Consider the following 17,035-nt stretch of genomic DNA (forward strand, 5'->3'; position numbering starts at 1 on the left):
GGGGTTACCCATCAGTTAGGCTAAGGGGGGAAAGTGGTTATTTAGGCCTTCCTCCACCAGCATGGGAAATTGCAACTCTCCTGGTGGCTGTTTACACCACAGACTATTGATACTGTCAAGTACACAAGGTAAACCTATTAGTAAATTGATCTCGGCACCCAATCCCCTTTTTTTACAATTCACCCATTGGTTCACCTCCATAATTGATATGTTTAATTTTCGCTTTATTTCATTATTTTCACTAGTTCTTTGGTTTTTCACTTTTTTTAACCGCTTGCCGACCAGCGCCCGCCGATATATGTCGGCAGAATGGCGCTGGTAGGTAAAAGGGAACACAGGTACATCCCCTTTAAGAAGCAGTGTCGCGGGCGTGCGCCCGCCACGTTCTCCGTGACCGCGGGTCCCACAGACTCTATATCCAACGGGTACCACCTAGTGGATAACCCCTTCACTGCCAGTTTAATTTACACAGTAATCAATGCATTTTTATAGCATTGATCGGTGTATAAATGACAATGGTCCCAAAATAGTGTCAAAAATGTCCGATGTGTCTGCCAATTACTAATAAAATCGCAGATCGCTGCTATTACTAATAAAAAAAAATGTAAAATAAAAATGCCATAAAACTATCCCCTATTTTGTAGATGCTATCAATTTTGCACGAACCAATCAATATATGCCTATTGCGATTTTTTTTTTTTACCAAAAATATGTAGAAGAAAACATATCAGCCTAAACTGAGGAAAATAATTGTTTTTTTATATATTTTTTAGGGGATATTTATTTTAGCAAAAAGTAAAAAATCTTGAGTTTTTTTCAAAATTGTTGCTCTTTTTTTGTTTATAGCACAAAAAATATAAACCACAGAGAAAGCTTTTGTGCGGAAAAAACTTTGCATGCCCAATGGTCAGTTAAAGCGACACAGCGCCAAATTGCAAAAAGTGCTCTGGTCATGAAGGGGGAAAATCCTGGGGCTCAAGTGGTTAATCAATTTCTTCTCAATACATTCTCTCTTATCTCGTTATGAGATACTTATATTCCCACTTTATACTAGCATTCACTGCACATGCTTTTGGCTGTCTTTCTATTATAATATTACTAGTATCACAGTCACTCTCATGCCGCGTACACACTTTTTCTTTCCAAAAGTCCGGCGGACTTAGAAAGAAGGTTTGACTCAAAATTGTCCGCCTGTCTGTGTGCTAGTCCAGCGGACTTTTGAAGTCAACGGACTTGCCCACACGGAGAAAAGTCCGTTCATTTTGAACGTGGCTCCAGGTAGACGGAACTAGCGAAGGAAGTGAATGTCGCCGCCTCCATCGGCGAGATTGACACCTTGCTGGCCCCATCACCTGGTATGGATTTAAAGGGGAAGCCCTACGCTGAAAAAAAGGCATGGTGGTCCCCCCAAAGTCCATAGCAGACCCTTATCCTGCCCCCCCAACCCAAAGCACCTTGTCCCCATGTTGATGAGGACAAGGGCCTCTTCCCGACACCCCTGGCCATTGGTTGCCGGGGTCTGCGGGTGGGGGGCTTATCGAAATCCGGGAACCCCCTTTAATAAGGGGCCCCCAGATACTGGCCCCCCACCCTATGTGAATGAGTATGGGGTATGATGTACCCCTACCCATTCACCTGCTGAAAAAAGTTTTAAAAATAATTTATTAGACAGCTCCGGTGGTCTTCTCTTCTTCTGTCTTGGGAGGGTCTTCTCGCCGGACTCCTCCGCTATCTTCTGCTAGCTCTTTTACTAGCGGAGGAGCCCAGCTTTCTTCTTCTTCTTTGCCATCCGGGGGTCTTCTTCCGACTTTGGGATCTTGTCCCGCTCTTCGGTTCTTCTGCCGGGCCTCCGCTATCTTCTTATAGCTCTTTTACTAGCGTTGGCCCGGTCTTCTGTCGTTGCCACCACGGCCGCCTTCTCTTTTTCTTCTTCTTCCTTGCGATGTTGACACAACGCTCTTTCTGGCTGCAACGGCAGGGACGCGTTGCGTGACGGCTTATATAAGGGTAAGGGGCGGGGTCACTGGGTGATGTCACATGGTGAACCTGCCCCTTATGATGTCACAGCCCCGGAGGATGTCACCTGGTGACCCCGCCCCTTGTCCCTATATAAGTCGCCACACAATGAGCACCTGCCATTGCGGCCAGAGAGAGCATTGTGTCAACATTGCAAGGAAGAAGAAAAGAAGGCGGCTGCGACAGAAGACCGGGCCAACGCTAGTAAAAGAGCTATAAGAAGATAGTGGAGGCCGAAGAAGGCCAGCAGAAGAACCGAAGAGCGGGACTAGACCCCAGAAGAGCGGGACAAGACCACGAAGTCGGAAGACGACCCCCAGGCGGCGGCAGCGACGACGAAGAAGAAAGCTGGGCTCCTCCGCTAGTAAAAGAGCTAGCAGAAGATAGCGGAGAAATCCGGCGAGAAGAAACTCCAAGGTGGAAGAAGAGAAGACCACCGGAGCTGTCTAATAAATTATTTTAAAAACTTGTGGTGTTTTTTTATTTACACTTTTTTTTTTAACCAGGTGAATGGGCAGGGGTACATCGTACCCCATACTCATTCACATAGGGTGGGGGGCCGGTATCTGGGGCCCCCCTTATTAAAGGGGGCTCCCGGATTCCGATAAGCCCCCCGCCCGCAGACCCCGAAAACCAATGGCCAGAGTTGTCGGGAAGAGGCGCTTGTCCTCATCAACATGGGGACAAGGTGCTTTGGGGTGGCCCCCCTTCCCCAAAGCACCCCCCCATGTTGAGGGCACGCGGCCTGGTACGGCTCAGGAGGGGGGTGCTCGCTCGTCACCACCCCCTTTCCTGACCGGATAAGGGTCTGCTATGGACTTTGGGGGGACCCCCACGCCATTTTTTCGGCGTAGGGCTTCCCCTTTAAATCCATACCAGGTGACGGGGCCAGCCAGGTGTCAATCTCGCCGATTGAGGCGGCGACATTCAGTTCCTTCGCTAGTTCCGTCTACCTGGAGCCACATTCAAAATTAAATTTTCTCCGTGTGTGGGCAAGTCCATTAATTTCAAAAGTCCGGCGGACTCCCGCCATAGTCCACCGGGTTGTCCGCTGGAAAAGTCCGGTCGTGTGTGGGCAGGTCTGCTCATTCGGAAAGTCCGGCGGACCTCAGCTGCAAAATATATACTCTTTATTGCTAATTGGTGACCACTTAGCTATAATGCTGCTTATACATATAGATCTCTCATAGATATACAAGTTGCACCCGCTCCTGAGGAAGTGAATTTTTTTTGCACAAAATGCGTAGAGCATTAGGATGCAATCTTTTTTTTTTTTTTGTTTAACAGAAAATAGGATGCAATCTTGACCGCTTCTGTCATGAATTCATTCAACTACCAACTACCATTGGGCATCAAATTAAATAGGTTGAATAACTACTCCTATTTTGGTTTTATTTTGTGTCTGTAAAGTTTATACTAGTACATAGCCTATTATGTCATGGTTTCAATGCTATGCTGCTATGTACAACTATTTGACCTATGCTTTTAATTCTGTCCCATTTTTGGCTGGAATATACTATCTAAATAAATATTTGTTTTTATGTACTTTTTGTTACTTATGGTTATACAAGAGAGATATATATGTACCCTCTTCATATGTAAAGGGTGGTACAGTCTGGTCCGGGTAAGGTAAGTTAGGCCTTACCTTGCCTCCTCTGCTCGCCTTGCTTGCTGCCGAGTGGTCACAGGGAAGGCTTCTGGGAATAAATCCACATGGAAAGATGAAAAAAGATGCCCAAATCATTTCCAAGTAAAACATCTGCTGGTATATCTCTCATAACGCCAACTTCCACGGCTCTGGATTCCAAGCCCCAATCCATATGCCCTTGGGCGGTAGGGATGCATAAAACTTTGCCTCCAGCCACTCGCACAGCTCTGGACCTCCTGGTTTTCCTGGTCGATGTAACCATCCTGGGTTGCACCAAAGTAATAGTAGCTCCACTGTCCCTGAGTCCTTGGGCGGGTCGTCCATTCACCCATACAGCCTGTCGTGATGCCTGCGGTTGTCATCGGCAGCAGCTTGTGAGGCGGCCTCCAGGCAATGAGTGGTTGGGCCACTGCAGGGAGAGTGACTGACTGCCAGGCGGATGGCTGGATATGGGCAGATACTGGCAGTGGTCTGGAGAATCAGCGGGGCTCTGGTTGTTGGGATCTCCGGGTATGCATATACTGGTCAGCTAGTTCCACTGCTTTGTCCACTGTCAAGGGCTTTTGGTCTTGGACCCACTGGCACACTTCAGTGGGGGATTATTTGTAAAACTGTTCCAGTAGAATCAGTTGAACATCATCTGCTAAGGTCACCTGACAGCCAGAGAACCATGCATCTGCCGATTGGGACATCTGAAGAGCCCATTCCATTTAGGGCTGGCTCTTTTTCTGTTTTGGGCTGCGAAATTTGGACCGATGCATTCCGGGTGTGATTGCGTATGCAAGCGACCGCTTCTTGACTCGCTCGTAGTCTCTTTTTGTCTTCCGCAAGTACAGCTTCAAAAGCATCCAGTGCTTGACCAGACAGCTTGCTGAGGAGGATGGTGACCCAGTCAGCTACGTCAATTCCCTGGAGACCGCACTTGGTCTCGAAGACATCAATGTACCAGTTGACCATTCCATCCTGGAAGGGTCAAAACGCAGAGTAGGCAAGTTTCTTGCAGCTACCCTATTCTGCAGCTGCAGTACCCCCGATTGCCTTCTGGACCTCCAGCATTTCCAGACAGGTTGTGTCTGCAATTATCTGGGTGATCACATCTTGGGGGGGAGTGGTGCTGTAGAGCGACAGCCGCCACTGCATCTCTTGCCAGAACTCGAACATCCCGGACCACTCCATAGCTGGCCCTCTGCTTTGGTCGCTGGCCTGGTCACTCTCCATCAACTCGGCAATTAGGGTGGCCTTGGACTTGTTGCTGGTGCTCTGTCCCCTTAGATCCAGGGGATCCTTGAGTGTTGGAATAAGAATAACCAGCATAAGAGCTGTTTATTTGAACAAGAATAAAGGCTTTTATACACTTGAGAAGGAGGTCACTCGCCACATTAACGTCAGCTAACTCATGGCTAATCCCATCACAGAAGATCCTTAATTAGCCACCTGGGTGAGTGCCCACTCAGACTATTACTATTCAGAGATTTCATTCCAGGTCAGACTTGCTGTCACCGAGCTCCTCAGTACAATAAACTTTATCATAAGTAAAAACACAGCAAACCTTTAGACTATAGCAGGAGACCAACTTACAATAAACACATTACAACCGGGGGGCCCCAGACATGTGGCTTGCTGATCACATCAGCATCTTTTAGTCTCACAGTGTGAAGCAGTCACTATTTTTAATGAGGCAGCTAGGCCTTAATTGGAGACCCTGGGCCTAGAGTCCCCTCCAAAAGACTCCCATGTCCGTGACAGCCCTTATTTTAGGATGAAGGCAGCAAATGTCATACATGCTGGGTATAGTGCATTTCTCTCTGAAAATCTAAGTAAAATGGGCCATTCCAGGCAGGGGCGTACCTAGAGCATTTGGCACCCAGGGCCCATCCTATATCTGGCACCCCCCCCCCCCAACTGTAAAAACACCCCAAAAAAAACCCTCCTCTGCCAAGATCAGCGTTTTTTAATTCTGCTTTCTTTTTTAAATGGCGCTGTTGGCTACCGAGTAAACCAGAAGTGACACTGTGCTGTCGCTTCCAGTTTTCTACTTCGGAGACCTGATCAAAGGCAAAATCGGCTTTGTTTGGATTTCTGGCCAGCTGGCTGGTGGCTCAGGTCTGCGGGTGGGATGGGAGACCTGGGCGGAGCTGTGGGGGGATGGGGACGTCCCCTCCCGCTCCTTGTTATAACAGCGGATGCTGTTCATCCATGGTAGCCAGTGACAATAGACGGGACAGGACAGAGGTGTCAGTCACTCAGGTGTGAGCAGATGCCACATTTTTGGACAGATTGTGCCAAGGTCAGGAAAGTGGAGAGCTGGACTGGAGCTGCTATGAGGGAGACATCAGAGTGAGAAGGGGAGACAGCTGACAATACAATGTATGGCCCATACTTTGCATTATCTACTGTCCTCAGGGACAGATCTGATCCAGAGATCCCACTGTATGGTGATCCCACTGTATGGCGCTCTCTGGATCGGATCTGTCCCCAAGGACAGCATTGGCATTGATGATTTGATTCAGCTTTGGGAACTGACCTACTGACAAGGCATGTTGCTTGCTGGACCGTGGATGGGATCTGATGGCCGCAGGGAAGATGGCAAGATGCTGCAGTGACCTGCTGCTTGCTGGACGGATCTGATGGCTGCAAGATGTGGGTGTAAGTGCCCCCCTTTATCAGGTACTCTATACCTGGTTTGTGAACACAGCAACACCACCCCCCTCCCCTTACCAGGTAAGCTCACAGCTCAGCTACTATAGGTGGGTGGTAGTCACACAGCAATATACAGCACACACATGCATTCTGCAACCTGTATACAGCACACGCCTGCATTCTGCAACCTGTACATAGCACACGCCTGCATTCTGCAACCTGTACATAGCACACGCCTGCATTCTGCAACCTGTACATAGCACACGCCTGCATTCTGCAACCTGTACATAGCACACGCCTGCATTCTGCAACCTGTACATAGCACACGCCTGCATTCTGCAACCTGTACATAGCACACGCCTGCATTCTGCTACCTGTATATAGCACAAATCTGGAGTCTACAACCTGTACATAGCACACACCTGTATTCTGCAACCCCCCCCCCATCAGGTCAGCTACACTACCTACTACACAGCAACCCCTCCCCCCCCCCTTCTATGACAGAGCAGCACAGTAAGGATGGCAGGACAGACACACTCCTCCAACGTCTTCTCTTCTCACAGCTCACACATCCCCTATCACCAGCTCACCTCGGCTCTCAGCTTCAGCTAGGGAGGTTTAGACTCTGGAAGATGATGTGGACGCTGAATGATGACACACTCAGCTCGGCTGCTCAGCAGTGGTGGGTGGAGCTAGCAGGTGAAAACAGAAACTAGACCATACTATTTTGGCCACAGTGCTGGGGGTGTTCAAGCTCACAAAAAACTCACAAAAAAACAGAGCAGCCAGAGCCAGGGATTCCCTTCAGGATACTGTCAGACAGTATCTGAGTGCAGAGTGAACCCCATAGCAATGCCACCCAGCCACTTACACCCCCCTCAATGTGTGGCACCTGGGGCGGAACGCCCCCCCCCCCCCGCCCCCTGCTTGGTACGCCCCTGATTCCAGGCATTGTTCTCAAGAACATTTTACTTTGAAGATGGGAAAACATATAAAGAAGTGCAGAAACCAATATGCTGCTTAGCTAAAATGATCTCAAAAGCTTTAAAATGGCAACTAAGACCAGAAAGACATGGCAGTAACTGGAAAACTGCCATTTATAAATGGATTGAAGAATAGCCAAATGGCAAAGACTCAGCCAATGATCAGCTCCAGGGTGATCAAAAAAGGTCTAAAGTTACCTGTGAGCACTGCAACAACTAGTATATGCCAATGTGAAGCCAAGCTATCAACAAGAAGCCCCTGCAAAGTTCCATTGTTGAAAAAACAACATGCTGAAGGAACACATTGATTGGCCTAAAGAGAAATGGCACAACATTTTGTGGACTGATGAAAGCAAGATTGTTCTTTTTGGGTCTAGGGGTCTGCACCCCCCCCCCCCCCCCCCAAAAAAAACCACTGGATTTAAGCCACAGGACACTGTGAGCACAGTGAGGCATGGTAGTGCAAGCATCATAATATGGGGATTTTTCTCATACTATAGTGTTGGGCCTATTTATCGCATACCAGGATGTGTCAACAAAAGGGTGAGCTCTTACAGCAAGCTGTTCAAATGCAGTCACACAGAATACATGTTGTGTGACTTCTTTATATGTGTTCATAAACTAATACTTCTATTGGCTAAGCCCTACCTGTGGCTTATTGTGTGACAATGATTTTATTACCAATCACAGTAGGTCTTTACAAACCTTACTAAATAAGGGCATGGCACTAAACTGTTCCTATATTAAAGAAAACACACGTAGCACAAATAACTCATTAGCGTGCGGCTCACCCTTTTGCCGCCATTTTACTTAATAAATCCCCATGTAAGTAAAACATGGATAACAACATATACATATATGAATTCTCCCAACATCTCCCTCCTCTTGGTATCCTTTTTTACTCTCTCGACTTGGCTTCTGTATAGGACCCCTCCACAATGGGATTTTCAGACCTCACATCACTGAGGAGTATCTTTGGTGTCATTATAGATATCATCTTGAGTAGGGATTGTTTGATACCTGGTTCTTGTCATTGCCGTCTCAGTCAATCTTTGTGAAAGTCCTCGGATACCTGGGATACAACAGCAGCTACAGGTGACAAGAATAGCCAAAGCCACGGCGACTGAGATCAAACATGTCCCATCCACTTACTGAACCAGCCTTCAAGCTAATTTGTAAAAGGGTCGTTAATACATGAGTTTCCTGCCAGCTCGTTTGACAGAGCAGTCAGTCCTTCCAGGGCTCTAGTCACAGTTCCTCCAGGAGCTCTATTGTTAGGAATGAAAGTGAAACACATAGTACCGAATATTTTACATACTCCCCCTCTCTCAGCTAATATGATATCTAGGGCCATATGGTTTTGCCATGCCATTAGCGATGTGGAAGCTAGCTGTTCTGCGAGACCCTTCACTGTGTCCCTGGTATAGTTCACAAATCACTGTTGGTTATAATATATATAGTTATTCCAATCAACATTCTTATTTATAGTCACCCACCAGAAAAGAGACTCAAATCCAGCTGCCACTTGGTTGCTAGTCTTAAACTCATCCAGCACTCCACGCGGAACCCCAATCGCGTCTATGTAGATCTGAGAGTCAAATGACCCTTTGGGAGAGGTATCCCATCTATGTCGTTGGTAAATTTTAGTCCATGGGTATTCTGACCGGATTTTTAGGGGCATAGCAAGTTGTACCATGGCACAATCCCCTCAGGTATTGGCCAGTACCCTAGCTCGCAATTTCTTATCCCCACACACCCACCAGACATCGGCTCTCTGAGTGTTGTGCTCAACCCAGTTACTCTTGCTCCTGTTAATCCTCTCCGCACAGTAGTCATCAGTCAGTGACCCAAAATCTACCTCACTATCGTTCCCTGGAAGTGCAAAACAAATAAAGTTGCCCAGATATGCAGTAACTGTCGGAATTATCTGATGTCTCTGTACTGGGGGAAACAACAAACTCAATGTATAACAGGTGGCGTTCCTATCAGGCGGCGTTCCTATCTGGCTTATAGTTCCTATTAGGCTTATAGTTCCTATTATATAGTTGTAACATACACTCCATTCCATCTGGATCTGTGCTATTATTCAAAGGAAAGGGAACTCAAATGGGGCCTAGCTCCTACACAGACTAGACAATTTTCTCTTTTTAGGATTTTAACTGTATATCTCAACCATTCTACCCACTCATTTTTTTCCTGATATCCTGTCTCTAGGGATATGGCACCCTCTATAGTTAAGTTAGTGAATCTCATGGGTTTACTCAAAAATTCTATTTTAGTGTGGCCCTCCTCTTATTCCCTCATGTCTACCTTCTCCTGTTGTCTAGTTGTATTAGGTGGTAACACTTCAAGGAAAAATTTGCCTGAGGGGTCAGTTCCTGACACCCATGCTTCCATAGAGTACAACCGCTGAGCTTCCTTCCTCGGCTCCTTTAATTTTATCAATAATTGGTTACAGTTCTTACTATGTGTGCAGGGGGAGTTATCTGCTTTTATAATTGTGAGTCTTTCCTTTATTCTATTCTCTTTAGGCCCTGGTAGATTATACCCCCAATCTTGATGCGCTGTGGTCAACAGGGCCTGATCCCATGCTTGACATCCTGCCCTATTCCAGAGCCAGCAAATGTATTTATCTGCCCATAGAAGTCCCCTAGCCCCAGTTGTATCCCCACAATCTGCAATCGGACAGACGTCTACCAGTATAGTGCTAGTTATTCCCTCTATAAAGGTTAGATTAAATGCGTTTCCTGTACTTTCCCAATCCAAAGGTTCCTCTGCTCCTCCATGATGTACACCCCCTCTTATGGATGCTTCTCCTAGAGTCAACGGTAACCCAAGGTTGATCGCTATCCCTTCCATCCTGACTAGCCACAGAGCTCCAGGGGATAGGGTGGGGGAGTTCTTCACCGGTTTGAGACAAGTCCCACCTGGTGTGAGACCTCCCTCTGTAGCTGGACTTACTGGTTTTCTGTAGCCAACTGGCCCTGCTCTACCTGTAAAACCTTTTTGCAATGGGACTGGGAGTAGTGAAAACCTTCTTTTGTGGGTGTAATGTGCATACTGTTCATAGCCAATGGTAGGCAGTACATCCAATTTTTACCTGTTTCTTCCATAGCTTTTCTCAGTTTATTTTTTAGGATTCCATTGTGTTCACCAATCCAGCTGATTGGGTGTGGTAAGCTCAATGTTTTTTTTTTACTTGGATATCCATCACTTCTGTCAAATGTTGTATAGTTGTATTTATCAAATGGGGTCCATTATCACTGTAGATCTTTTCAGGGATTCCAAATCTAGGAATTATATCTCTTAGTAATGCTTTGGCCACAGTCTGTGCATCTGCACTTCCTGTCGGGAATACCTCCAACCATTTGGTCAAGGCATCTATTATTACCAGACAATATTTTTTCCTTTCACATTTGTCTAATTCAATAAAATCCATGCAAATGTGTTAGCATGGATATTGTGGTGTGGGGAATTTTACTTTTTGTGGCCTTATGCCACTCTGAGCATTGTGGTTTGCACATATAATGAATTGAGAACAACAGTTTTTTAGTAGTTTGTGAAGCCATAGGCCAGGGATATGTAATTAGCGGACCTCCAGCTGTTGCAAAACTACAAGTCCCATCATGCCTCAGCATCTGGGTGTCATTCTTGTGGCTGTTAGTCTTGCTATGCCTCATGGGAATTGTAGTTCTGCAACAGCTGGTGGTCCGCTAATTGCATATCCCTGCCATAGGCTGTATATACCTTATTTAACATCTCAGTCATCACCCTGTTTGACACATGAGTTACTCCATGTGTCAATACTGCATACCTAAATAGGGATTTTGGCAATACCATTTTTTTTCAGGTGATGTGTAAATGTTATGTATTATTGTGCAACCTTTTGTTTTCCAATATTGTTTCTTCCCGGGGAGTGCATTCTGCTGCATAACAGTAAGGATTGTATGATCTATCTCTATGGTTTCCTGTTCTGTCATTATATGATGTGTTTCTTGTGCCGCTATTTTGGCCGATTCATATGCCCTTTTATTTCTCTCCGAGATGGGGTATGTTTTGTGTATGTTTGACATTTGCAGATTGCAAGCTCTTTTGGTAGCTGTATTGCATCTAGGAGTTCTAGAATGAAGTCCGTGTGTGAAATTGGCTTACCACTGGAGGTGACCATCCCCCTGTTTTTCCATTGTTGTGCAAAAACATGTACTGTTGAAAAGGCATATTGACTGTCAGTGTATAGGGTTACCGATTTTCCTTTTGATAGTATGCATGCTCTTGTCAGTGCTACAAGTTCTGCTACTTGTGCTGAATAATGTTTTGGTAATAGCCTATCTTCTAAGATTTCATCCTGTGTCACTAGTGCATATCCAGTTGCATTTGTGCCATCTGGATTTTTCTTACTGGAACCATCAACAAGTGTTATGTCAGGGTTAGGTAACGGTACATCTTTCAAATCACTTTGTGGCAGTACTTTTTCAGCGATGGCAGCAGCACAGTCATGTTTATGACCATCATTAGGAAGTGTTAGTATTGTGGATGGGTTTAATATAGTACACCTTTGTATTGTTAACCACTTGCCGACCGCCTCACGCCGATGTACGTCGGCAGAATGGCACGGGCAGGCATAAGCACGTACATGTACGTGCTTTGCCTCCCGCGGGTCGGGGGCCCGATCGGGCCCCCGCCCGGTGCCTGCGGCGGTCGGTTTTCGTTCGGGAGCGATCCCGGACGAGGGGACGGCCATTCATTCATGGCCACCCCCTCGCGATCGCTCCCGACGAATGGAAATCCCCGGTGACATCACTTCCTCTCCTGTAATGTAAACACAGGAGAGGAAGTGATGTATTCTCTCCTCCGTGTCGGTATTTTTCGTTCCGACACGGAGGAGAGCGGATCAGTGAGTTGCACCAACACATCCCACACACAGTAGAACATGCCAGGCACACTCACACCCCCCCTTTACCCCCCGATCACCCCCCCAATTACCCCTGCCCCCCAGTCACAGTGACACCAATGTCATTTTTTTTTTTTTTTTTGCATTGGTGTCATTTGTGACTGTAATAACTGTTAGGGCAGTTAGGGTTAGCCCCCTTTAGTTCTAATGTACCCCCCTAACCCCCCCAATAAAGGTTTAACCCCGTGATCACCCCCCGTCGCCAGTGTCACTAAGGCTGGGTTCACATTGCAGCGGTTTATGAGAACGAATGTGATTCGCACCGCACTGCAGTGCAAATCACATCCGATCTCTGTGCGATTCGAGTTCAGCCATTCGCCGCACCCGCCACACCCGCCGCACCCGCCGCAAATTCGCACGGGACCCTTTTTTTGGCCCGCAGCAGAATCGGATCGCATGGGTGTTCACACCATGCGATCCGAGTTTGCAGATCGCACTGCGATATGCGAACTGATCTGGGGGTGTCAGTAACATTTCACTGACACTCCCAGCAGTTCGCATAGGGCAGTGTGAACTGCCGCCGGGAGGCATGCGATGCGGGAACCCGCCGCGGATTCGCGGCGTTTCCGCATCGCTCCAGTGTGAACCCAGCCTAATAAGCGATCATTTTTCTGATCGCCGTATTAGTGTCACAGGTGACGCTAGTTAGGCAGGTAGGTATTTAGGTTCGCCGCAGCTTTTTATAGCGCTAGGGACCCCCATATACTACCGCATAAAGCCCCCTGATTGCCCCCTAGTTAACCCTTTCACCAGTGATCACCATATAACTGTTACAGGTGACGCTGGTTGGTTAGTTATTTTTTTATAGTTTCAGGGCACCCGCCATTTATTACCTAATAAAGGTTTAACCCCCTGATCACCCGGCAGGTGTCATTTGTGACTAATAACTGTTAGGGCAGTTAGGGTTAGCCCCCTTTAGTTCTAAGGTACCCCCCTAACCCCCCCAATAAAGGTTTAACCCCGTGATCACCCCCCGTCGCCAGTGTCACTAAGGCTGGGTTCACATTGCAGCGGTTTATGAGAACGGATGTGATTCGCACCGCACTGCAGTGCAAATCACATCCGATCTCTGTGCGATTCGAGTTCAGCTATACAGATAGTATGGCTGAATTCGTGTCGCACCCGCCGCACCCGCCGCAAACTCGCACGGGACCCTTTTTTTGGTCCGCAGCAGAATCGGATCGCATGGGTGTTCACACCATGCGATCCAAGTTTGCAGATCGCACTGCGATATGCGAACTGATCTGGGGGTGTCATTAACATTTCACTGACACTCCCAGCAGTTCGCATAGGGCAGTGTGAACTGCCGCCGGGAGGCATGCGATGCGGGAACCCGCCGCGCATTCGTGGCGTTCCCGCATCGCTCCAGTGTGAACCCAGCCTAATAAGCGATCGTTTTTCTGATCGCTGTATTAGTGTCACAGGTGACGCTAGTTAGGCAGGTAGGTATTTAGGTTCGCCGCAGCTTTTTATAGCGCCAGGGACCCCCATATACTACCGCATAAAGCCCCCTGATTGCCCCCTAGTTAACCCTTTCACCAGTGATCACCATATAACTGTTACAGGTGACGCTGGTTGGTTAGTTATTTTTTTATAGTTTCAGGGCACCCGCCATTTATTACCTAGTCTCACTAGTGTACCCCTAAATTTAGGGGTGTCTACTTTCTAAAATGGGGTCATTTGGGGGGGGGGGTTTGTGCCATCTTGGCATTTTATGGCCTTCAAAACTGTAACGCCCTTAGAAAGCCTGAAGGCGGTGCTTGGTTTTTGGGGCCCCGTACGCGGCTAGGCTCCCAAAAAGTCCCACATATGTGGTATCCCCGTACTCAGGAGAAGCAGCAGAATTTATTTTGGGGTGTCATTTCACATATGCCCATGGCATGCGTGAGCAATATATCATTTAGTGACAACTTTGTGAAAAAAAAAAAAAGTTTGTAATTTTCCCGCAACTTGTGGCAAAATATAAAATATTCCATGGACTCAACATGCCTCTCAGCAAATAGCTTGGGGTGTCTACTTTCTAAAATGGGGTCATTTGTGGGGGTTTTGTGCCATCTTGGCATTTTATGGCCTTCAAAACTGTAATAGGTAGTGAGAAGTGAACTCAAAAAATTACGCCCTTAGAAAGCCTGAAGGCGGTGCTTGGTTTTCGGGGCCCCGTACGCGGCTAGGCTCCCAAAAAGTCCCACATATGTGGTATCCCCGTACTCAGGAGAAGCAGCAGAATTTATTTTGGGGTGTCATTTCACATATGCCCATGGCATGCATGAGCAATATATCATTTAGTGACAACTTTGTGAAAAAAAAAAAAAAAAAAAAAAAGTTTGTAATTTTCCCGCAACTTGTGGCAAAATATAAAATATTCCATGGACTCAACATGCCTCTCAGCAAATAGCTTGGGGTGTCTACTTTCTAAAATGGGGTCATTTGTGGGGGTTTTGTGCCATCTTGGCATTTTATGGCCTTCAAAACTGTAATAGGTAGTGAGGCGTGAAATCAAAAATTTACGCCCTTAGAAAGCCTGAAGGCGGTGCTTGGTTTTCGGGGCCCTGTACGCGGCTAGGCTCCCAAAAAGTCCCACATATGTGGTATCCCCGTACTCAGGAGAAGCAGCAGAATTTATTTTGGGGTGTCATTTCACATACGCCCATAGCATGTGTGAGCAATATATCATTTAGTGACAACTTTGTGTAAAAAAAAAAAAAAAAATTTTTTTTTTGTCATTATTCAATCGCTTGAGGCAAAAAAATAAAATATTCAATGGGCTCAACATGCCTCTTATCAATTTCCTTAGGGGGTCTACTTTCCAAAATGGGGTCATTTGGGGGGGTTTTGTACTGCCCTGTCATTTTAGCACCTCAAGAAATGAGATAGACAGTCGTAAACTAAAAGCTGCGTAAATTCCAGAAAACGTACCTTAGTTTGTAGATGTGACAACTTTTGCGCAAACCAATAAATATACAATTATTGACTTTTTTTTTACCAAAGACATGTGGCTGAATACATTTTGGCCTAAATGTATGACTAAAATTGAGTTTATTGGATTTTTCTAATAACAAAAAGTAGAAAATATCATTTTTTTTCAAAATTTGCGGTCTTTTTACGTTTATATCGCAAAAAATAAAAATCGCAGAGGCAATCAAATACCATCAAAAGAAAGCTCTATTTGTGGGAAGAAAAGGACGCAAATTTTGTTTGGGTACAACATTGCATGACCGCGCAATTACCAGTTAAAGCAGCGCAGTGCCAAAGTGTAAAAAGACCTCTGGTCATTTACCAGCAAAATGGTCCGGTCTGAAAGTGGTTAAGTGAGGTTATGTCAAGAGTATTGTCATACAGGAAAGATGTCGTGCTGGGCTCAGATGTGATATTTTGTTGTTGTAAAAGGATAACAGACACTGCATGTAGTACTTTGAGTGTCAGTGGGTGATATAGCTGTATAGATGCTGAGGCCTTAACTGCTTCAGCTGTAGCTACCACTGCCTGTACACAGGGTGGCAGTGCTCTAGTTACACTGTCTAGTTTTGTAGAGTAGTAGGCAATTGGCCTCTGGCACCCGCCATGTGACTGTGTAAGTACTGATGTCATGTGTCCTTCCCATAGTCATAGTTTGGTATAGCTAGTACTTATGAACTAGACAGAACTTGTTTCAGATCAGTAAAAGCGGTTTCTGTCTCCTCATTCCATACTACAGTATCCTGGGGGCCATAGGGCTCCCATGTATTGCCTGAACCAACGGGAATACCCAAGAATCCAGTCTCTACAAAAATTTGCCATACTCAGGAAGGACATCATTTGTTTCTTTGTCTTTGGTGTCGGTACCCTGAGGAGGGCTTGAATTCTCTCTTCATCCAGGTGTCGACCTTCTTTTGAGATATTATACCCTTTGACCTGCTGTTGACACAACTGGAGTTTAGTTTTATTTAATTTATGCCCTTGGTCATGGAGGAAATTCAACAGAGCTATTGTGTCAGTCCTGCAAATCTCCTCTAAAACCACCTCTGCATCTCCCTCTATGAGACTCCTCTGATTCTGCCTTGGCGGTGTACTCTTCTACATCCTCATCTCCTTCATCACCTTGCACAAAAACCTTTACTTTCACATTTTTTGTTGCCATTGTTTAAATATTTCTCAGAATATTTAGCATATTAGGACATCTAAAACACTAGCAGCGAGGTACGTAATCATATTCTTAATAACATAATCCTTATGATCTTGCTTCAAAACATTAACAAAGGCTATTTTCAACTGCTGCTGGTAGGCACCACATGCTTTGTTTCTGGGAGCCCTGAGAACAACTTGAAAACCTCTCTCAATTTATTCAGATAATCACTGACACTTTCTTTGTCCTCCTGCACTGCCATATCTCTCATAGAAGGCAGTTAATCTGTCTGTCAAGTCTTGGCTATCATGGGCCAGTGGTTCCTCTTTGTTCAGGGGGCACTGGGGCTGCACAGAGTTCCCAATTTCCCTTTACTGATGCCCAATCTGATCCTAGAACCCTCCTTTAGGCCCTTTCCACTTAGCCCTGTTTAGTCTATAACTGTTCCTGAGACCTTCCATATTTTCACTGAATTCTGAGGCCCCAAACTTAGGATGTTTAACCACTTTCAGACCGGACCATTTTGCTGGTCAATGACCAGAGGTCTTTTTACAATTTGGCACTGCGCTGCTTTAACTGGTAATTGCGCGGTCATGCAATGTTGTACCAAAACAAAATTTGCGTCCTTTTCTTCCCACAAATAGAGCTTTCTTTTGATAGTATTTGATTGCCTCTGCGATTTTTATTTTTGCGAT

The sequence above is a fragment of the Lithobates pipiens genome, unplaced genomic scaffold (assembly GCF_037356315.1).
Source record: "Lithobates pipiens isolate NorthernLeopardFrog02 unplaced genomic scaffold, aLitPip1_a1.2 Scaffold_19, whole genome shotgun sequence".
In the NCBI taxonomy this organism is placed as follows: Eukaryota; Metazoa; Chordata; class Amphibia; order Anura; family Ranidae; genus Lithobates; species Lithobates pipiens.